General features: G+C 34.1%; 1 protein-coding gene across 7 annotated transcripts in view; it reads right to left on the bottom strand.

Moving 5' to 3' along the window:
• LOC117174336 (prolyl 3-hydroxylase OGFOD1) overlaps positions 1 to 20,562 on the bottom strand; it is a 154,411-nt gene that overhangs the window by 31,317 nt on the left and 102,532 nt on the right. Inside the window, exon 3 of one of the 7 annotated variants that reach the window (XM_033363366.1) lies at positions 17,770 to 17,824. The exons of 5 other annotated variants lie outside the window; for them this stretch is intronic. The gene's annotated coding sequence lies outside the window, so the exon portion shown is untranslated. Of the gene's footprint in view, positions 1 to 17,254; positions 17,742 to 17,769; positions 17,825 to 20,562 lie in introns of those variants that run through there. One more of the 7 variants, XM_033363367.1, reaches the window with a different exon arrangement.

The following is a 20,562-nucleotide window of genomic DNA, read 5'->3' as shown; positions in this document are numbered from 1 at the left end:
TCAATATAAAATTGTAATAGTAACGAGGATTTTAATTCTTTCTTTTCAGTATGTTCACATTTAGTTTCAACGAATGTAATTGAAAAGAGAAGTCGAAGAAGTGTTTTTTGTTTACATTATTTAAGAATTGAATATCACAGTTTTGGTTGACTGATACTTTTGAAAGTATAACGGTGTACTAACATTATGCACAATGTAGAAAGTTAAGTTATAGAAATGAAATATATATTCGGTTCGGTTGTGATTACTCTAGAATCAAACCGAAGGGCCTATGACAAAGCCACCGAACGCGTCCTCGGGTTGCGGATAGAGGGTCCCTGTACCAAGGGTTTCTGCTAAATATGGTTACAAAAATAAATAGGCAGTCGCGGATAATTGTCAAGGGGTGGACCCGAAGCAATTAACCCCCAAGCGGAGGCGTGAAAACCGTGCCGAAAGCTGAACAGCACCTGGGTGAGGTGTCTAGAACGGTGACTCTGGGATATCGGGCGACCTCTCAGAGTACGCAGCCTTATCCTTGCATGCGGGGCTCTACAAGGATAGACGAACCCCTTTCCCTAGATTCCCATGGGAACCACAATGACAACACCAAACATAGTTGTAATAAGAGCAATTCAAAACAACAGAACGCGCCAACAATGCCGACAATGCCAACAATGCCGACCAATCTAGAGCTGGGGGAGCCAATGAAAATGGATTCAATGCGACGGATCGGCGGGATCTAGAATAAGCCGGCAACAGAGAAAGAGAGGCGACACTAAGACCAATCGCGGGCAGGCATCCAATAGAGGAAGAGCGATGCTTTATGACCCGGAGAAACATCAACACCAAGGTTTCTCTCAAGCCTAAAGATCTGGCTGAAATGGATGACGAGCTTCGCAGAGATTTTTCCGGAGAATCCGACGCCTGGGCTATAAATCATTAAATGTATAATGCAGCGAGAGCTTTGGCCGATGAAAACCGCAAAACATAACCAACGGTTGATCATAAGACCAAAATACGAATGCATCAACTTCTCATAAAGATAGGCTGGGCAAGACAGTACGCGTCCCACATTCAGTATGTGATTGACTACATCACATCTGGCAGGAATTTTACCGCCAAGATTCGAAAGTTCGCGCGCGAACTCCGGACCCGTTATCACACACTTAACAAGTCAAAGCTGCTGACCATCAGGCAGCATATCGTTGAGAGAATACGGATACTATCTGACGCTAAGAGAAGTCTAGAGCGGAGGGAGAGGCGGGCTAGAGAAAATCAATAGTTTCTCTCTGACCCATCTCGACTCTTCCAAGACCCTCCAGTTACTGTCGAACACCCACCCAAACCAGAGGAGGTCGAAGTATTTTGGAGAGAAGTCTACGAAGTTCAGCATAAACTGGACGAAGACTCAGAAAATATAAATAGCTCTAAGGAGTTATGTGTTGCCCTCATAGGACCTGATAAAGAATGCCCACCCATCACTACCGAGGAGGTGAAAAAGTATTAAGAGGGATGAAGAACTATTCCGCACCGGGACCAGAGTGTATCAAAACCTTTTGGTGGAAGAAGTTTTCTTCAACACATCAGCATTTGGCCCGTATTTTCACCTCATATTTGAAGTCGGAAGAGCCGATTCCGGAGTGGTTGGTGGAAGGGCGTACAATACTCCTGCCGAAAATAGGCAACTTGGCTGACCCGAAGAATTATAGGCCAATCACTTGTCTGAACACACTTTTTAAGATATTCACAGCTATCCTAAATGATAGGATTATTCGGGCAATTGAACCTGTGTGGCAAGAAATGTATGAACAACGAGGCTCAAAGAAAGGCGTAGCGGGATATCGGGAGAACCTGCTCATCGATAGATGTGCCTGCAAAGATGCAGCATTCTACCAGCGTGACCTATCTATGGCCTGGATTGATTATCGGAAAGCTTTCGATTCGACCTCCCATAGACTTATCCTTACATTATTGCCACTATCTCTAGCACTTCACCATTCCGACGGGTACTTGTGCGGCAAACCTGCAGATCGAAAGTACAAGTTCACTCATGTATTTTACATGGACGATCTTAAGATCTATGCTAAAAACAAAGAGCAACTGCATCTAGCTCTAGGGATTGTCGAACGATATACTAAGGAAATTTGAATGGAATTTGGGTTAGACAAATGCGCCAAGGTTTATTTGAAGCGAGGAAAACTTAATGGCATCCCTGAAGATCCTGCGCTCGTTTATAGAAGCGCTATACGATCGCAGAGCCACATTCAAAGTATCTGCAACGAACATACTTGCCGTCTCCGTAGTACTCTATTCATTTGGAGTAGTTCCATGGACGAAGAACGAGCTCAGATCCCTTGATATCGGGACAAGAAAGTTTATGCACATGAACAAACGCATGCATCTTAAGTCTTCCGTTTCGCGATTGTACATCTCACGCCGTCAAGGTGGTCGTGGAATTTGAGTCCTGAATGTCTTCACAAAAGGATTATTCTTGGTAAAGCACATAGAGTTGCAAATGGAAGAGACCCTCTTCTTAAGATGTTCAGGAATCACGAAGAAGTAGGAAAAGGAGCGTTTCTGTACAAAGCAGCGGAGGAGGCTGCTGAAACACTCGGACTTAACTTCAGTATTAGGGGTGAGCAAAATGCATCAAATCTAATCCATCTCGAGTACTCACTCCTGAAAGCCCGGATTAAGAAAGCACAAGAGAAAAACATTCGCGAACAGCTCTTCGATAAGAGGATGCACGGTATCTTCTACAGAAATGTGAAGGATCAGTCTATGTCTTGTGAGCTAAAGTTTGCTTTCCTTAAATCGCCCGGATTGAAGTCTGGTACGGAGGGTTTCATTTTTGCATGCCAAGACGGTGTCATTTCCACCTTCACATACCGTCGCCACATTTTGAGCCAAGACATTCCTGATGATAGCTGCAGGGCGTGCCAAGCACACCCCGAGCATTTAAGTCACATACTATCTAGTTGTCCAACTCACGCGGGAACGACCTACATTTAAAGGCACATTGCGGCAATAAGACTGCTTTATTACCATCTCTGTCACTCTGACGGCATTAACCTTAATATCTCTCCTCTAAATGCTCCTAGGGAAATCGAGTCAATTGTCGAGAATGGGAAGTGCCGCATATACTGGAACTTTATATTCTCGACAGTTGTTTCTGTTGCTCACTCGAGACCTGACATTGTTCTTCTTGACTTCGAGAAGCGAACCATGTACGTTGTTGAATTTTCGGCACCAGCTGACAAAAACATCATAGCCAAGGAGAATGAAAAGAAAGAGAGGTATCGAAACCTTATAAGGGTTTTGCAACGATTGTACCCGGAATATTCTGTTAAACTAATCGTCCTTATCATCGGCGCTCTTGGAGGTGCCAAGCTTTCACTTGCTAATGGCCTAAAAAACATCCTTGCGTGCCAACAATATGCTAAAACACTTGCGGGAAAAATGTAGAAGGTGGTAGTGCTTGCGTCGCTCCGTGTTCTTAAGGTGCACGAGGCTTTTGCTGGATCGTCGTATTGATTCCGTTACAGACTGTAACCACCTATCTCACGGTTGTGAGACGTGGTTATGGCTGAAATTTTACCGCGATTTCGCTGGAAGCGGGTGCAATTTTTCAGATTAGCACCCGCTGCCGGCGAAATCCTGCGGTTGTCCTTATGACAAATTTTTAATTACACACACACACACACACACACACACACACTATGTTTTTTTTTTCATTTTTGACATTTGCAAATAACAAAATTTTTCGAATGTTGCATAATTCGTCCATTTCCGGCGCATAAGCTAGCCCAATAATTCATTCTTTTATCTCCTACTTTGGAGATTCGCAAAAGCAAAAATTAAAAAATTTCCCTTCCGATGTTAATCAAAATATCGTCATGCTGAGAAAAATAGAAAATTAAAAAAAAATTGGAGCCAACTACCTTGATCTGTTCAAGTTTGACTCTATAATGTTAGTTCACGTTTACTGTCTTCAACGTCTAAGTACCTGGACTGTACTAAAAGTATCACAATACAAACACTATGCTTCTTTTAAAAGATTTATCGGAATTATTTATTAAGGAAACAAACATATAATCATGGAATAAACTTATTAGAGCTAACTGACTTATAATGAAATTTACAACGCTAAAGGATTTGACTATAATACTGAACAACCATTACTGTGTTAGTGCCATTGGAACTAGGACCCAGCCTCAAAATTCAATAGCGTCATTTTACTCCCTAAACACTAAAATTGCATCTTTTTTGATAATTATGGCATATTCCTGAACTGAAGTAAAGCTGTATTCTTAGTAAAAAAAATTGGATAATTTTAAGGTTTTTTGTGCAAAATATTGTTGTATGTTTGCGCTAGGGTCGGGAAAAAATGTTTTACACACAAACTGTTGCAAATTTAACATTTTTTCAATCCCAATACAGATTTTATTCAACACAGGAATAGACCCTAATTATCGAAAAAGAAATAATTCTAGTATTCATTGAGCAGATTGAGGCAATAAAGTTGTGACGGTGGCTCCTGCTTTAAATGCCCTTAAAAATATCAGTACAATACAAGAATTTTATTACTCTTGAGGCGAACATTGTAAATTTCTCTATCAAACTTCGAAGTGCTTCAATGTGTAAGCAATAACCGTGCCCCCCCCCCCATAATCTGCTATCATCGGAGATCGCATTCCAGTATGTCGCCAAATTTCAGCACACCCTTCAACGGTTATAAACAATTGTAAGCAAATCTAACCGGAATGCCCACCCAAACCCATTTAGCTGAACATAATATCGAAATCACAGCTATCAAAAACTTTCTACTACATCCACACCCCCGCTGTTGCATCGTCTAACGCCACTAATATGCCATTACTGTTGAAATATCTCAGGAGTTACCGCGCATTCAGGATACCTCAAATAACTAGGAAATTCTAGAATTTTTCTACTGCCGACCTCCGTAATGGCTATTGGCAAACCAAATTTCAGTAGGCTAAATATACTGTTTATATCCTTACCCAAGGCGACACCTATCTGTTTAAGGTTATGCCGTTCGACATAAAAAATGCCTCCAGTACGTTCCACCAGCTAATGTTCAAAAACCATCCTCATTGGATACATAAATAGATTTTGTATAGTTTTTCTAGGTGATATTACCATATACTATCAAATCTGGAAAGACATCTGATCATATTGACTTTATTTTGGAATATCATAATGTACACGGTTTTAAATGTTCGCTGGAAAAAAGTCTTGTATTTTAACCCTTTATGGACCATACGTCAGTTTTTCCAAAACTTTTTTCATTGAGATTTTCTGCTACCGAGTGGATTGTTAAACCATTGCAAAACAATGGATTGTAATGTGAAATTTCCTAAACTCTGAAAGCATGTCATCAGCATTGTAACAAAACTCAATCTGAAATAATTATATTCGTTTATTTAACAAAAAATATGAATTTTTTATTGCATCAAATCTTTATTTGATTATTTTCACCTTGAACTTGAGAAGATATAACAGTAAAAAGTTCAATTCTTGCGTCCATGGACCCTAAGCTATAAAATCTATAACTTAGTTTTCCGAAGTTCAAAATAGTGATGACCCATATGGCGGCTAAAACCCCAATTTTGTTCTATTCTTGATTTTTCACATTGAAGCGAAATTTTCAAATAGATTCCTACAAATTCATTTATATAGGAGTTTTGGAGTCGCTAATCAGCAACCGAAATTAGATTTTCAAAATTCAAGATAGACGAGCCGATATAGCTGCCAAAAATTACTGAAATATTCTGAATTCCATAAACATTTGCATATGGGAGTTTTTGGGGCTGATGATGACGAATCCATGATTAGGTTTTAAAAATTCAAAATGCCGGATCTAACATGGCTGTCAGAAATTACTGGAAAATTCCGATTTTCATCAAAATTCGCACATAGAGGTTTTTGGGGCCGCTGATGACGACTTCGTGATCACATTTTCAAAATTTAAGATACCGGATCCAATGTGCCTGCTAAATTTAATCAGGAATTCGTCGTCAGCGGCCCCTAAAATCCCCATATGCGAATTTATATGAAAATTGGCACGTTTCAGTCATTTCTGGCGGCGGAAATCGATCCCCTATCTTACATTCTTAAAATCTTATAACAGATTCGTCATCAATAGCCCCAAAAACCCTCATAAGCGAATTGGTATGAAACTTGGAATGTTTAAGTAACTCTTAGCATTTATATGAAAATCGGTATGTTTCAGTAATTTTTGGCAGCCATATTGGATTCGCCATCTTGAATTTTGCCATTATGATTTCTGATTCGTGTTCAGCGATCCCAAAAACCCCTATATACATACATTTACAAGAATTTATTTGAAAATATTGCTCCAATACGGAAAATCAGGAATAGCACACAAAGTTGGTTTTAGCTGCCAGATTTGACCACCCTTATCTCGAATTTCAGACAATTAACCTATAGATTTTGAAGCTTAGGGCCCATGGACGCAGGAATTTCACTTTTTAGAGATATATTGTTTTGACATTTTTCAAAAATCGATTTAGCAGCAGAAAATTTTTTTGAAAAAATTATTGAAAATAGACGTTTGATCCTTAACGGATTAAGAAACTGTCTTTTTCCAGTTCCAGCACAATTTTGTAAATTTTATCAAAAAACGACTGCCTTTTTCCGCATTTCCCATGTAGAGAAATTTGGGAAAACTTTTCTCTATGATGTTTTCTTATTGTGCATATAATGAGATTTTACCTCTTCCAAGGACCATCAATTTTGATTTGTTTCGAGAGATATTAGGTTTTAAAAGTAAATAATGCAAAATAGCCCATTGTACGTCGCCCAGGATACCCTGGATCAACCAAACCACACCCTTTTGCCCTTTTGAACATTCGACCACCTACTGTTGTCGAACAACAATATTATTTGAAATTATGTTATCGATAATCTTTATAATAATATACATAAATGCATCTTTAATATACATAAGTGCACAAATATCCGCAAATTATTATCATACCTCATTAGCCAGATTTTAAAAAGAATTTAATGGTTTTGTAAATAGATTTTTTAGTTTTGAAGTTCTTTATCAATTAAATAATACTTTTATGTCATTATAACTATGAATGCTAAGCAATCCATAATAAGAGATATGAAAGTGTACAAATATTTGACAGATTTTTCCATTTTATGTATTTTATTTGAAAGCGTCTAAAATTTACAGATTTTTCAATCAAATAAAAACGGTTTTGTAAAACATGACGTTTAGTTTCGTGAAACGTCCTGGATTCTTTTGCAATTTTTTTAAGTTAACATCAAGAGATATATATTGCCTTTGCTTCTTTTAATGCAAACAATCGTATTTAAAATATTCAGAGTAGGGGGGACAAAAATCAACTGACAGTGCAATTCTTAACGGATTTTGATTTTTTGAATTTGTTATTTAACAATAAACTTACAACTTTTTGTTGCTAAACTTTTTCATGATAAAATTTCTTCTAAGACTTTTAAATTCATTAAAAAAGGTCATAAATCGATGTTAAAACTAACTACTACCTATTTAAACCATTTTTATACACATGCAGATTTTGCCAATTTTTTTATGAAAAGGCTTAATTTTTTGCAGAATAAACTTAAAATGTTTAGCCTAAGACTTCTTGCTATCATTTTTTTCATAGTGACCGAAAAATGTTAATTATTTAAACAATTTCTATAAACAACTGCGCATTTTGACCATTTTTCTCATTAATAAGCTTGATTTTTTTACGGAATTAATTCGAAACATCTTGCAACAGAATCTATGCTATCATATTTTTAATAGTGACAGGAAATTATGATGATTTAAACGATTTTAATCAATAAATACACATTTTGACCATTTTTCAATGAACAGGTTTAATTTTTTCAGAATCAATGCGAAATATCTTGAAAAAGAATCCTTGCTGTAATATTTTTTATAATGACCTGATATATGACAATAAGAATTTTTTTGCCGAAAATGGATAAAAATTCTTCATGAATCGTAACATTTTTTTTCCAATGTTTGGAAAAACTTCTGGTAGACGTTCACACGGTACCTGAATCATATCTAGAAACCCGTAAACCATAAGGCTCTAAAGCTATAGTCCATAAACCCTATATATGTTTGCCGCAAAACTGTAAAAACAATTGACAGTGAGTAACGAGCCATCTACTCGACAGGTCTGACGCGGCACCTGCTGTCAATTGTTTTTACACTTTTGCGGCAAAAACAATCGACGATAGTTTCATAACCCAACTACGAGTGAGATAGAACTGTCGAGATCCTCAGAGTTTTCACTTTATTGTTTTAATATAAAATATATAACCATTTTTATACTTTTAGTGTTATAAAATAGAACATGTGAATTTTTCTATGATTCATAATACTTATGATACTCCAATAAATTAAATCCTAGTTTCGTAAAATCAAAAAAAGCTTGTGTTAATTTTTTATCTGCTAAGTGTTGATCTACAATGTCTCAACTACTTAGCCAACTTGAATATTCATATATATGTGAATTAATGTGAAATAATAATTACACCAATAACTCTAAAGGAATAGACTTGTTCATGGAAAAATTAAAGTCAACGTACTCTGTCTGAAACTGAAAAACAATTTCCAAGAAACAAAATAATAACAGTTTTCTTAAAACAATTTAAACAAAAAATGGATCAGTGTCTCCCATAGAAGGGACAGGTTTCAACTTAAATACATAGATTTTTTAGAAAAATGCTTATCCTGAATATAGGAGAGCTGGATAATGAAATTACAGACGACGAAAGTTCTGATGTCATATTAAAAAAAGGTCGACCACGCTTATCGTTTGAGAAGGGTTCAAATAAAGCTAACATAAGACGAGCAACATAACTAGCTTCGAACCATGCATATTATGAACTGCAAATGGCTTAAAAGTAAAACAAAAAGAAACACTTAACGTAAACGATGCTGAGTAGGAAGATGATAATGAGAAGATTAATTACAATGATCGTGAATGAAATCAACCATTGTCTATGTTAACTGATGCTCGTCTTTCAAAAGGGACCTCTCGAAAAGTAAGAGAGCATAATTTACAAATGTTTGGCAGTACAATGTATCCACCTTACAATGACATAACAAAAGCATCACATCGAAATCACCTAATCACATCGAAATTAATGTTTTAGAAGCAAGTGTTCATTTTATTTCTTTATTCGATCATACAATTCGCAGGATATTTTAACTTATTCATGAAAAAGAACCTCACAGCTTAAAGCAGGAACAAATAGAATTTTTAGGAAAATGGGGTATGAACGGAAATGGTGAACAACAAACGAGAAGACATTCCTGGTCCTTAGAAGAACACACAAAGATAGACTGGAAAATGTAGTACACTAGCCGCCCCATAAGACGACGAACGCGGGGCTTTCACCGTCCGGCAAGACGACAGCGTGAGGGGTCCCCACTATTCGGCGCTGAGAGCGTGTGCGGTGTAGAGCGAACTTTATGTGTTAATGCCATGTGACGAGTACAACAGCTGATTAAAGGATCGTTTGTGGCCTTGCAAAGAGTTAGGAGAAGAAAAAAGTTTATTTATGAAAATAATGTTTATCGACGGACGCATTTAGACTTTAAAGCAGAAGTTTGACTTCTAGCTTCCTCTGTCCGTAATCATGCAATCTGTTTTACCCAAAGGCCGGTACAAGTTCAAAGTTGTCTACTCGCTGCGATAGTGCTACTTTGAAACAGCTGATACGTATGTCAGACCAAATTTCTTTAATTACATTTCAAGTGCAAACATTAGTTTTTGCTTTATTCGTGCATAATGTTCGTGAGCGATTTTTGTTATTTTGTCCCATTTTGATAAATATAAACCTCATAGCTAGCCCATTGACAAATTTGAAAATTGATTCCAGTGGTTTACAGCACGGTCGGTATTGCTCGAAAATAATAATTAAAAAAAAACAAACTTTTTTCACAATTCTAATTATTTAGCACCAGAGACACATTTCTGCATGCCTTGTATTTAACGTTCCCAATCTTTCAGAGCGATACCTCATTTCGTTTAGACGTAAGTTGGGAAAGAAAAATTGAGGTACGGCCTCCGCCATCGTTTCGTCGAGCGTTCGCCCGTCGTTATTTCGAGCAGGTCATCTTGCCGGAGGTCGTCTTGTTGGACGGCTAGTGTACGTTTCTTTTTAAACAATTCCAAAAGATACTTTTGCGTGGACGGATGATTCCCATTGTATTTTAGAGCAAAATGACCATAAAAAGAAGAAAAAGGACGACATGATCAGAAAATTTAGTTGAAAAAATAATCCGCGATCTTCAAAACGTTGCGAATTATGATATATTGGAAAAATCCATACTTTTTTGGATTTTCCGCGAAAAATCACTATGTTCCAAAAAACACTGTGTACCTTTGCACCTAATTACTACTCAGAAACGTCTTCTACAGATGGTTAAAAAAAAACTATTTTTTTTATTGATAAAAAATATATATCAAATTTTTAATCAATTATAACTACTCTTTTTGCCACCAATGTATTTAAAAATTACTAAACAGTGGTTATGACTAAATTTTATTATAAACAAATATTTCTTTGTTAATAAAAAAAAACATTTCACACATTTTGAATCAATTGCAACTATATTCTCCACAAAAGAAAATTCTCCTTTTTTAGTTAAAAATGCACAAAAAATGCAATATTTGGAACCTTGCAATTTCCAAAATAATAGGTCCAGAACCTGAAAAACACTTTCCCGCGAAGAAATTAGGTGCTTCAAAATTCAATGGGAATTATCCGTCCACGCAAAAGTAATTTTTTAAAGTGTTTAAAAAAACCAGCCTGGACTACATGGATACTATCTGACGCTTGGAAAGGTCTAGAGCGGAGGCAGACGTGGGTCAGTTTTCATGAAGGCTTCACCACAGGGCCGAATATTATCATCAAATATACCATTTAAATTATGTGAATTATGTGAAAAAGTGAAGAGCAAATAAACGTAAATTTGCTTGTTCCAGAGTATTGACAAAAGCAGAACACAACTCCGCAAACGTGATTTCGAGTTAAAACTATTTAAAATCAGGATATTGGCACACACTGCTACACAACAGTACTATGAGCCAGATATTGTGGTTAAAGAAGTAGAATACTTACATATGTCTAATTAAGGCACGAGCACAACGAATTGTGAGTGATTCAAAACAACTTCTTTATTTATTTAATCCATTTTAAATCTAGCTTGTTATACGCTCAAAATCACAGAATACGTTGAGGACGGAATATTCTATTTTTGGAGGCTATGAGCCGATAGGTACTTTCGAAGATTGAAAAAAAAGTCTACGAAGTTATTTATATTTGAATTCTATACTTTGTTTTAAAAGAATTAAAAATGATATGTACATTTTAAGTTTTATGCAAGATAAATAAGATTAGCAAAAAAAAAAAAACAAAATGATTTGTCATAAAATTGAATTTTCTTAATTTTTCCGCAAGTAGTTAAGTTGATAAGTTCGTATATCTTGGTAGCTTATTTACTAGGGACGGGAAGATAGATGAGAAATTAGATAGACGTATAAACGAAGGTAAGAAGGTTATTGGTAGAGCAAATCCCCTTATCAGAAGTAAAAATATATCAAATAAAGCTAAAATGGCAATACATAATTCTATATTTGTACCGACTGTACTATACGGTAGCGAGACATGGACTCATCAAGAAAAAGATAAGAGTAAAATTAACGCAACTGACATGAGATTCATGCACATAATATGCGGGAAAACTCTGATGGACAAAGTAAGTAACGAGATAATTCTAAAAAATATGGTGCAGAAGAGACGCTAGTAGACACATGGGAAAGAAATCGGTTAAGATGGTTCGGGCATGTTGAGAGAATGCCAAATGAACGACTAACGAAACAGGTGTATCAAGGTAAAGTAAATAGCAGCGTGCCCAGAGGTAGACCGCGAAAAGAATGGTTAGAATGTGTGAATGAGACCCTAGTTAGAAGAGACATAAGATGTCACAGAAACAAGAGAGCCTGCATGAAAAAATGCATGGACACAAAAGAAGCTAGAAAAGTATGCCAGGACAGGAAAGTATAACGGCAAATAGTTAATAAAACGAGTGTCGGTGGAGTGAATGACACCTGAAACAAAAGACCTTGGCCACTAATGGACCCAAGTGGGGAACCTTAAATAACGACTTTGTGAGGATCTTCACTTGGAGTGATTGCTAGAGATTGATCAGCAACCTGAGTCGGAGCAGTGTTGCGGAACGAACGTTTTATTTATATAAATAGCACGAGAATTCTGGATCAATTTGAAAATTCTCTATCCCTTCCACACATTACTCCTTTCCCCCACCGAGTGAGTCACGCCTACCCTGAAAGGGAAATGGCTTAATGGTGTAATAAAGTTATGCATTCGATACAATTTTGAGATCAAGCTTTGGATGTATAATGGAAAATACCTCCAGCTTTTTTGCGATGTCTTACATGATTACGCAAACAATTAAAAATAGTAAATTGTGTATCGAGTGCGTAAAGAAGGCTATTTTGACGAGCGTGTACTTGGCGCCCAAGCGAAGCGAGGGCAGCAGTCAAAAGAGGCAAAATAGCTTCACGCCCTTGATAGATACTATATTATTTGTTCTTTATTTTTTGTTTGTGAAACCTTTTGAGTACGTGTTAAATCATTGAAATCTTTTCAAATTTGTTCAAGCATTTTGAAATAGTTAAATATGTGTTGAATATTTGAAATAGCTTCAAATATTTGAAAAAAATGTTTGAAGTTTTTATTTTAGCAAGCAGATATTTAAATATGAAACTTAATTGCGCATCTTCTTTTTGTCGTGACAAAACATATAGCCCCAGTAAGAAGGCTTGCATTAAAAAGTATTGGAAAATTTCATGCATTCGGTGGTCACGTGACAAATACTAATTAATTTATATTAAATAATTAATTAATTTCCGTTTTAAATCTCCACGGAGGTAAAAGTTATCTCTTCGATTGAGTCCCTTTCTGTACCCAGGGGCGACAATGTTTTTCTGAATACTTTTGGATACCACAAAGCAACCAAGAAATAGACCAATTTAATCCCTTTTAATTTACTACATTTCACTGCTTTTATTTACGGGTTTTCGAATAATTATGAGGTAAAAAGCATTTTAAAGCTTAGCATCGGTCATTTTACTATGTCAGGATTAACTACCCCACAGATGGCTTTAGTGAAAAATAATTTGTTGAATTATCATGATTTTATATTTTTGTGATTTATAATATTTGAACAAAGCGAATATTTTATAATAGATTTAGTGCTTTCACGATGATTAAGTTTGATTGGTCAATTAGGTTCGACCAGTCCCAAAGGTGGGGCGCTCTGGCCAATCACAGTTGTTGTTGTTGTGGTTGACATACCGGATAACTTTTGAAAGAATAGTCGAATTAGATTGTTCTTTGGCACACCGTTAGAGGGACCAAAAAGAAAGATCGAGTTCGTTAACCACCCATTTCTGAGAACAATTCAAAAGTTAGTGCTTTTTCAAAATTTGTTAGACTACTTTTTTCAAAATTTCAAAATTCTATCCAGAGCCATTTATAGTACACAAAAATATGAACAATTTATCTTAATTACTTTTTTGGATAAAATTAAAATCACCAAAGTTATAGGATTTTAAAAATCCAAAAAACTAAACGAAAATGAACATTTGAAGTCAAAAAAGCGTGATATCGAAAAAAATTGAGAAGGAGAAACGTTAATTTTTCAAGGCCCTAGATGATTATTTTATTAACTTTTTGAATTTTGTGCAAAGAAATCGAAAATTCAAATGTTGATTAAACAAAAAATAATCAATTACATTCTCATCCATAATGAAAAATGACTTTCGCGAATTGCATCAAATTTCGATGTTTTGAGGCCCCCTGAGCCCGAAAACCCAGTTTTTATGTCGGTGTCAGCCTGTCTGTCCGGCTTCGCGGTCGTTGTTGTTTTTGATAAAATTGTAGATCAAAATTGAAAAAGTTTAAACAAAGCAAGATACGAAAATAGATAGATCGACGAAAATTGTGCAACTAAACGAGATCTACAAATTTGTCATGAATTACTTTTTATAGGATAAGTATTTTTTATTTTATTGATGAAAAACAACATTGAAAATCAAAAAATTAAATTATGTCAAACGATATAAGCTACTAGAATAAATGAGATGATATTTATTCAACGAACAAAGATTTACAATTTTTTTACGAATATTTTAATTTTTTATAGGAAGCGGAGCTTTTCTTTAATCGTAAAAAACAAGATTAAAAATTTTAAAAAAATATATAAATAAGGCAATAAGAATACGTACTATATAATTTAATTTCCAAGCATATTATTAGAAAAGTTTTTTTTTTACAAAATGGAGTTAGTTTTTACGAATAAAACAAAATATGCAAAAAAGTAACGTTTTTCTTCTCTTCACTTTATCTAATAGCACGCTTTGATTGGCTTTAAATATTCATTCTCGTTTGATTTATTGACTGTAAATAGAATTTTCATATCTTGGAAAAAGGTGGTATCAAACATTTTTAAAAAAGCTCTAACTTTTCGACTATTGATAAAAAATTATAGGTGAACGAACTCTATTTTTTTTTGGTCCCTCAAACTATGTGCCAAAGCAAAATCCAATTCGACTCATCTTTCGAAAGTTATACGGTATATAGACGAGGACAACACCCGGAACACCTCGTTTTCAACCCCTTAGATAATAAAAAATGTAAAAAAAATTCCCCAAACTCCAGACCTAAAATATTATGCTGCATAATTTTTCCACTTGATGTCCGAAGGTACTTAAAAAAGTTTCATTCCCTTATCACTTCCGGAACACCCTCCTTTTTAACCCCCAGTATCATAACGAATCACAAATGTTGTACATTAAGACCGTTGTTAATTGCACCCTTGGCATTTTGCAATTCTGGAAAGATATTATTCGACTGAATATAACTGAAATAATGTAATTTTCAGTTTAAAAAAATCACTTTTCGTTGAAGCTAACCCAAAAACCAGTATTTTTATAACTTAATCATTTAATCCCAGACGTGAATTGTACACTAAAGAAACAAATTCTCAAAAAATATCAACATATTTTTTGCAAAAAGGTGAATTTTCCAAGAAATACTAAATGTTTGGACAAAAAAAAGAATTATGGGCTGAATTAATAAAATGTTCACTTTAAAAAATTAATTGTTAGCAAAGAAATGAATTTTTAAAAGAATAGATTAATTTTTAGCCAAATAGTTGAATTATGGAACAAAAAGTCGAATTTCAAACCAAATAGTTGAATTTTAAACCAAATAATTGAATTTGAAACTAAAACAAAAATAATTTTCAAACAAATAGTTCATTTTTTATGAAATCAGTCTATTTTGAACTGAAATAATTAAATTTCCAGCAAAAAATTATTTCTAACTAAATAGTTTGATTTTGAACAAAAAAAAAAACTATGAATTTGAAAGAATTTGGTTGACTTTTTCATCTATCTTTTCTTCAATTATTATTTCTTGCCTCCAATCAGCCGAAAAGTGACGTAATTTTGAAGTCTGATTTTCAATTGTGAATCTTTTTCATGCTAATTTACCATAGAATTATTCCTGAAAAAATATATTTCTGTTTAGTCTTAAATGAAAAGTAGTTACATTTTGAACCGAAGAGATGAAATTTAAACTGGCTAAATTTATGAATCACTTCAAAATATAATTTAGAAAGAAAAAAAAAACAAGAATTTTCAACTAGAGATAAATTTTCAAAAAAGTATATGAATTTTCAACAAAATATATAAATAGATTAATTATAGATCATATGTAATATAAAAATTGGAAAATAAAGTTTAAGTTAAGCTCACAAATAATGTGATGCATTTTACTGGATAGCGTGTGACGCAGTGCCATCTAATGAAATTTATAAATAAACTTAATGAATAATAAATAAAGAAATAAAGAATACAGAATAAATAAATAAAAAAATAAATAATAATAAAATAATAATAAAAATATATAAATAAATAAAAAAAAAGAATAAAGAAATTCTTCTTCTCCTCGTTATAATGCAGCTTATAGATCTTGGGAACAGTTAATATATCGAATAATGTATCTGTGATACGAGTAGGCGCTCGCTAGTGACGAACTCGAAATAATTTCTGCCTAAGGTTCTGATCGGCGAGCTTCGCCGCTTTCGCGCGTTCACGAAGAAACTCGCATCTGGCAACGTCGAGTTTCCCGGTGGACTCTCGATCACTCAGTCTCAGCTTTTGCGAAGCTCGCAGAGCATCCTCCCTCGTAACGCTAATAAAATATAAACAGGAGAAGATCTGATGAGGAGCGGATTATCCGCTCTGCACGTATTTCGCTCTCAGTCCCTGATATTATCCAAACATAACCACCTCCACCTACTCATTTATGTAGGAGCCCGTAGTTTACGTATACGGTGCGTTCGCCCCTGAATGATTCAATATTGATCATAGTGCGCGCTTTATTACCTTCTTACTTGAAGCACTACGGATCGTAGATTTTTCTTTTCTCGCTAAGGTCACCCATAGGAAAATCCGAGCTCGAAAATGGCCTGATCTGCTCCCAGATTCGCCGATTAGTAGAACACATTAATACAAGTATGATATCGAGGGGAATTTCTTTCTTTTAATTTTAACATGAAAAATAGAACTTTCTTCGAAAAAAGCTGCTTGTACCCCAAGTCCTTATGCCCTTCAGATCACTTGTACAAACAATGAGACAAAGTGATTTCATTGTTTGACCTGAATCCAAATTTTGCGATTTACACTCAATTTCCAGGACCTTAATCTACTTATGCTACTACATAATAGCTACTTACAGATCTTTAGGCTTCTAATCTAGGCAACTTCTATTTTATTTTTCCTTTACTTTCACTTCTCTTCTACCTCAGGTTCGGATTGCTATTTTTCCACATCCAGTCATGCATTCTCTATCATTCACCCATCTAGCCCCCTCCAACTTCTTCATACACTTCTCATACATTCCATCCTCCTCTAAAATCTTTACCACATCCTCTTGCCAGCTTCCCTTATGCTCCATTCCTCTCCTATATCCTTCACATACATGTTCCTGCAAACATATTTCACATTTTGTCTTCTCTTTCTGCCCAATACATCTCCTTCCTTAAATCGTTTCCCAATCCAAATTAGCCTTTCCCTCTCATTATCCCCACTCTCCCCATCACCAAACTCCAGGTATGATTTTTCCATTTTTAGTATCCTACCTTCAAACTGTGCTACCTTTTTATTATGCTCATCCTATTTTACTGACTTTTGTTCTAAAGTCTGCATTCTTTTTTCCAAATTTGCCATAACTTCTTCCCTTTTTGCATCCCTTTTAGAAGTTTAACTATTTCTTTCCTAATTTCTTGTTTTATTTTCTTTCCTCTTTCTTCCTGTCTTTTTTTATTTAACTGTATTACTTCTATCATAATTTCACGCAATTCTTCTAACTTTAACTTTTATTGGTCCTCTGTTTTTAGGGTGGATTCTAGTTCTATCTTATCTTCACTCATTCCTCTTTAAGCCCTATCTCTCTTCATATTTATGAACGGTTCGATTTAGCCAAAACTATCCGTAGTCAATCTCTCCTTTCAAACTGTTTTCCTATATTGTCCCATCTTTTTTATCGCAATCTTCGGTGTAGAGAATACTTCCACGTCTGAATCAATCAAAACGTAACTTGAGTAATGCGTAGCGACTTTCTATATGACGGCACTACTTCACCCTGCTACCATACCTTCTTCCATGTAAATCTCTTCCTATCCCTCACTTTCGCCGCTGCTCGGCTGCACCTGTCAATATTGGAGTTTTAATATTGGACATTACAATTAATATTCTTATTATAGGTTAAAATATCATGATACATTTTATACTGTTTAATTTATAATTTCTTAATAAGGATAATTTAACATTTTTATTTAACTCAATCACAAACTTAAAGTAAGGATATGAATGGCAAGGGCCAACGCTACAAGTTCGGCTCTATAAGCGATTAATTAAAAAACAATAATAATATTCGAATTATTAATATTTAATTTATAACAAGAGAGGAATTAAAAAATATTATTATCAATTAAAATTTGTTTTCAAAAATGGCCTTATACGTTATTGCAGATTTGTCCATAAATTTGTTGTAAGAGGCCAAACCACTGTAATAAAAAAATCACAGCTGCAAACAAATTTTAGTTAACAGAAATAAAAATTCAATACTATGAAATTTAATAAAAATTTGAGGTTCATTTATTTTTTATTACATGATATTTCTTATTTCACAATATTTGAATTAAATAATAAAATAGATATCATAAACCTGCAAAGACCGTAAAAACCATTTTACAAATCTTAAGATAAACAACATCTAAGGAGTTATTATTACTAGTTACTAATCTAAGGCCGATCGATCAAATCGCTGACTGAGTAAAAGAAAACCGTTCCGACCGTAGCACGAACCTAATGTCGTTTTTTTTTTTGACTAAAAATGCAATTGTTTGGTGGACAAATCATCCATTTTGATTTAATTATTTTCGTAAAAATTCCAACATTTGTTGGTTATAAAATCAACTTTGCATGTTTTGTCAAGAACTCACCTTTTTTGGCTGAATATTCCTGATTTTAGTTGAAAATTCATATTTTGGGCTTGAAAATTTAACTATTTTATATTAAATTTGTTTGGCTTGAAGATTCCACAATTACGTAAAAAAATTCACAATTTGGTTGAAAATTAATCTTTTTGTTCATATTTCTTATTTCTGGTTGAAAATACAACTATTTGGTAGAAAATTAACATTACAAAATTTAATTTAAGTTAATCCTATTTTTGGATTTGGAAATTTAAATGTTTTGTATATAATGCGTCTTTTTCATTAGAAAATTAATCTTCTTTCTTGAATATTTATCTTTTTGGTTATGGATTGAACTATTTGATAAAAGTCTGTCTTTTTCTGTTCAATTAAACTGGTTGAGAATGTGTTTTTTTGTTTAATTAATTTTTCAAACTAAAATTTTTACATGTTTGTATGACAAAATATTTTTTTAGTATGGAAATTTAAATATTTAGTCTAAAATTCGTCTTTTAGGTTGAACTCAACTATTTTATGAAAATTTAAATATTTAGTCTAAGATTCGTCTTTTAGGTTGAACTCAACTATTTTTAATTTAAATAAAAATATTTTTAGGTTAAAATATCAATTATTACATTAGTCTCTTCGGGTAGAAAATTCATCTTTCTGGTTAAAAAGACATATTTTCTGTTGAAAAATATTGTTAATATGTGGCGTTGAACGAAGAAACTTTCTTCACAGCACCTTTTCACGAGGGGCCTTTCACTTCAGAAATCTGATTAGGAATCACTCCAGAATCTCAGCGTAAAATATTCTAAATTCTTTTGATTCTCGAGACAAGGCAGAAAATTCAATTAATCAATAAGTGTAGATATGGCCGAAGAAAAAGAAAATGTTAGTAAATTCATAATCTTAAAAAATCTTAATTTCAAATAGTTTTTATATTTCGAATTTTCCGGAAATTGATTTTAGTAATTTTAATTTGCACTTCATATATCTTTCAGAAAGAAAAATCCGAGATTTTCTACAACTTCTTCTAGAACAAATTAGCGAACGAAGTTGCAAAATTTACAACTATGCATTTAAAAAATATACTAGAGGTAAATAACCTAGCGAATTCTTTGGACTTGCAAAATCTCAATGACGAGATGATAAAAAATCTGGCAACTTTTGCACGAGAGTCAATGTATTTTTTTGTAGACCTAGAAAAAAATAATAAAGAGTATTATGAAGGATTTTACAAGAACCCGAAAGAATTGCAATTTGCAATGGGAGATATTTTAATGCTCAAAGAACTCGTAAGTTTCGTACAGAGTAAGCATATATCTTTCTTCAAAATTCCTGATGTCCAAGAAGAAAAGAATGTGTCACCCACTAACAGATCCTCTAAATCCAATCGATTAAATTTTTCTTCTCAAAATAAAACCCCAATAAATATTGAAGAAGAAATTAAAACATTGTTAACTCGTATCAAAGAGCTACATAATTAATTTATTAAAAAATAAACACGAAGAAGCCGTTGATTTCGCATACACATCAAATGTTACCTGTCCACTCTGTTCGAATTAGACAAAAATAATCAAAGCAGGTTCTTCGAGTAACAGTAAAGGATTTTGGTCACTATCTAATTATCGGAGACATTTACGCACCCACTATAAGTAGGAAAAGGAAGAGGTTATAAAACGATCATCAATTGCAAAATCCACTTAAGCACACCTAGGAACAAGCAAGTAAAGCTAGATGATATAGTTAATCCTCATAATACGGAAGAAACTGAATTTCTTGAAAAAGTCGATCTCACTCGTCACAGTGTTTATATACGAGAAAAAATTTTGCCTGATATGTAGCTAAAAAAAACTGCGTGGATCTCTTCGTAATGACTCTAGATGCTAGAAAATTACTCTCCCAAAATCTGATCTGACCCTTTTTTCAAGATTTCTTAGAAATAAGATTTTTATTCAAATTATTTA

The sequence above is a fragment of the Belonocnema kinseyi genome, chromosome 6 (assembly GCF_010883055.1).
Source record: "Belonocnema kinseyi isolate 2016_QV_RU_SX_M_011 chromosome 6, B_treatae_v1, whole genome shotgun sequence".
Classification (NCBI taxonomy): Eukaryota; Metazoa; Arthropoda; class Insecta; order Hymenoptera; family Cynipidae; genus Belonocnema; species Belonocnema kinseyi.
This window is presented reverse-complemented; position numbering and strand designations above follow the sequence as displayed.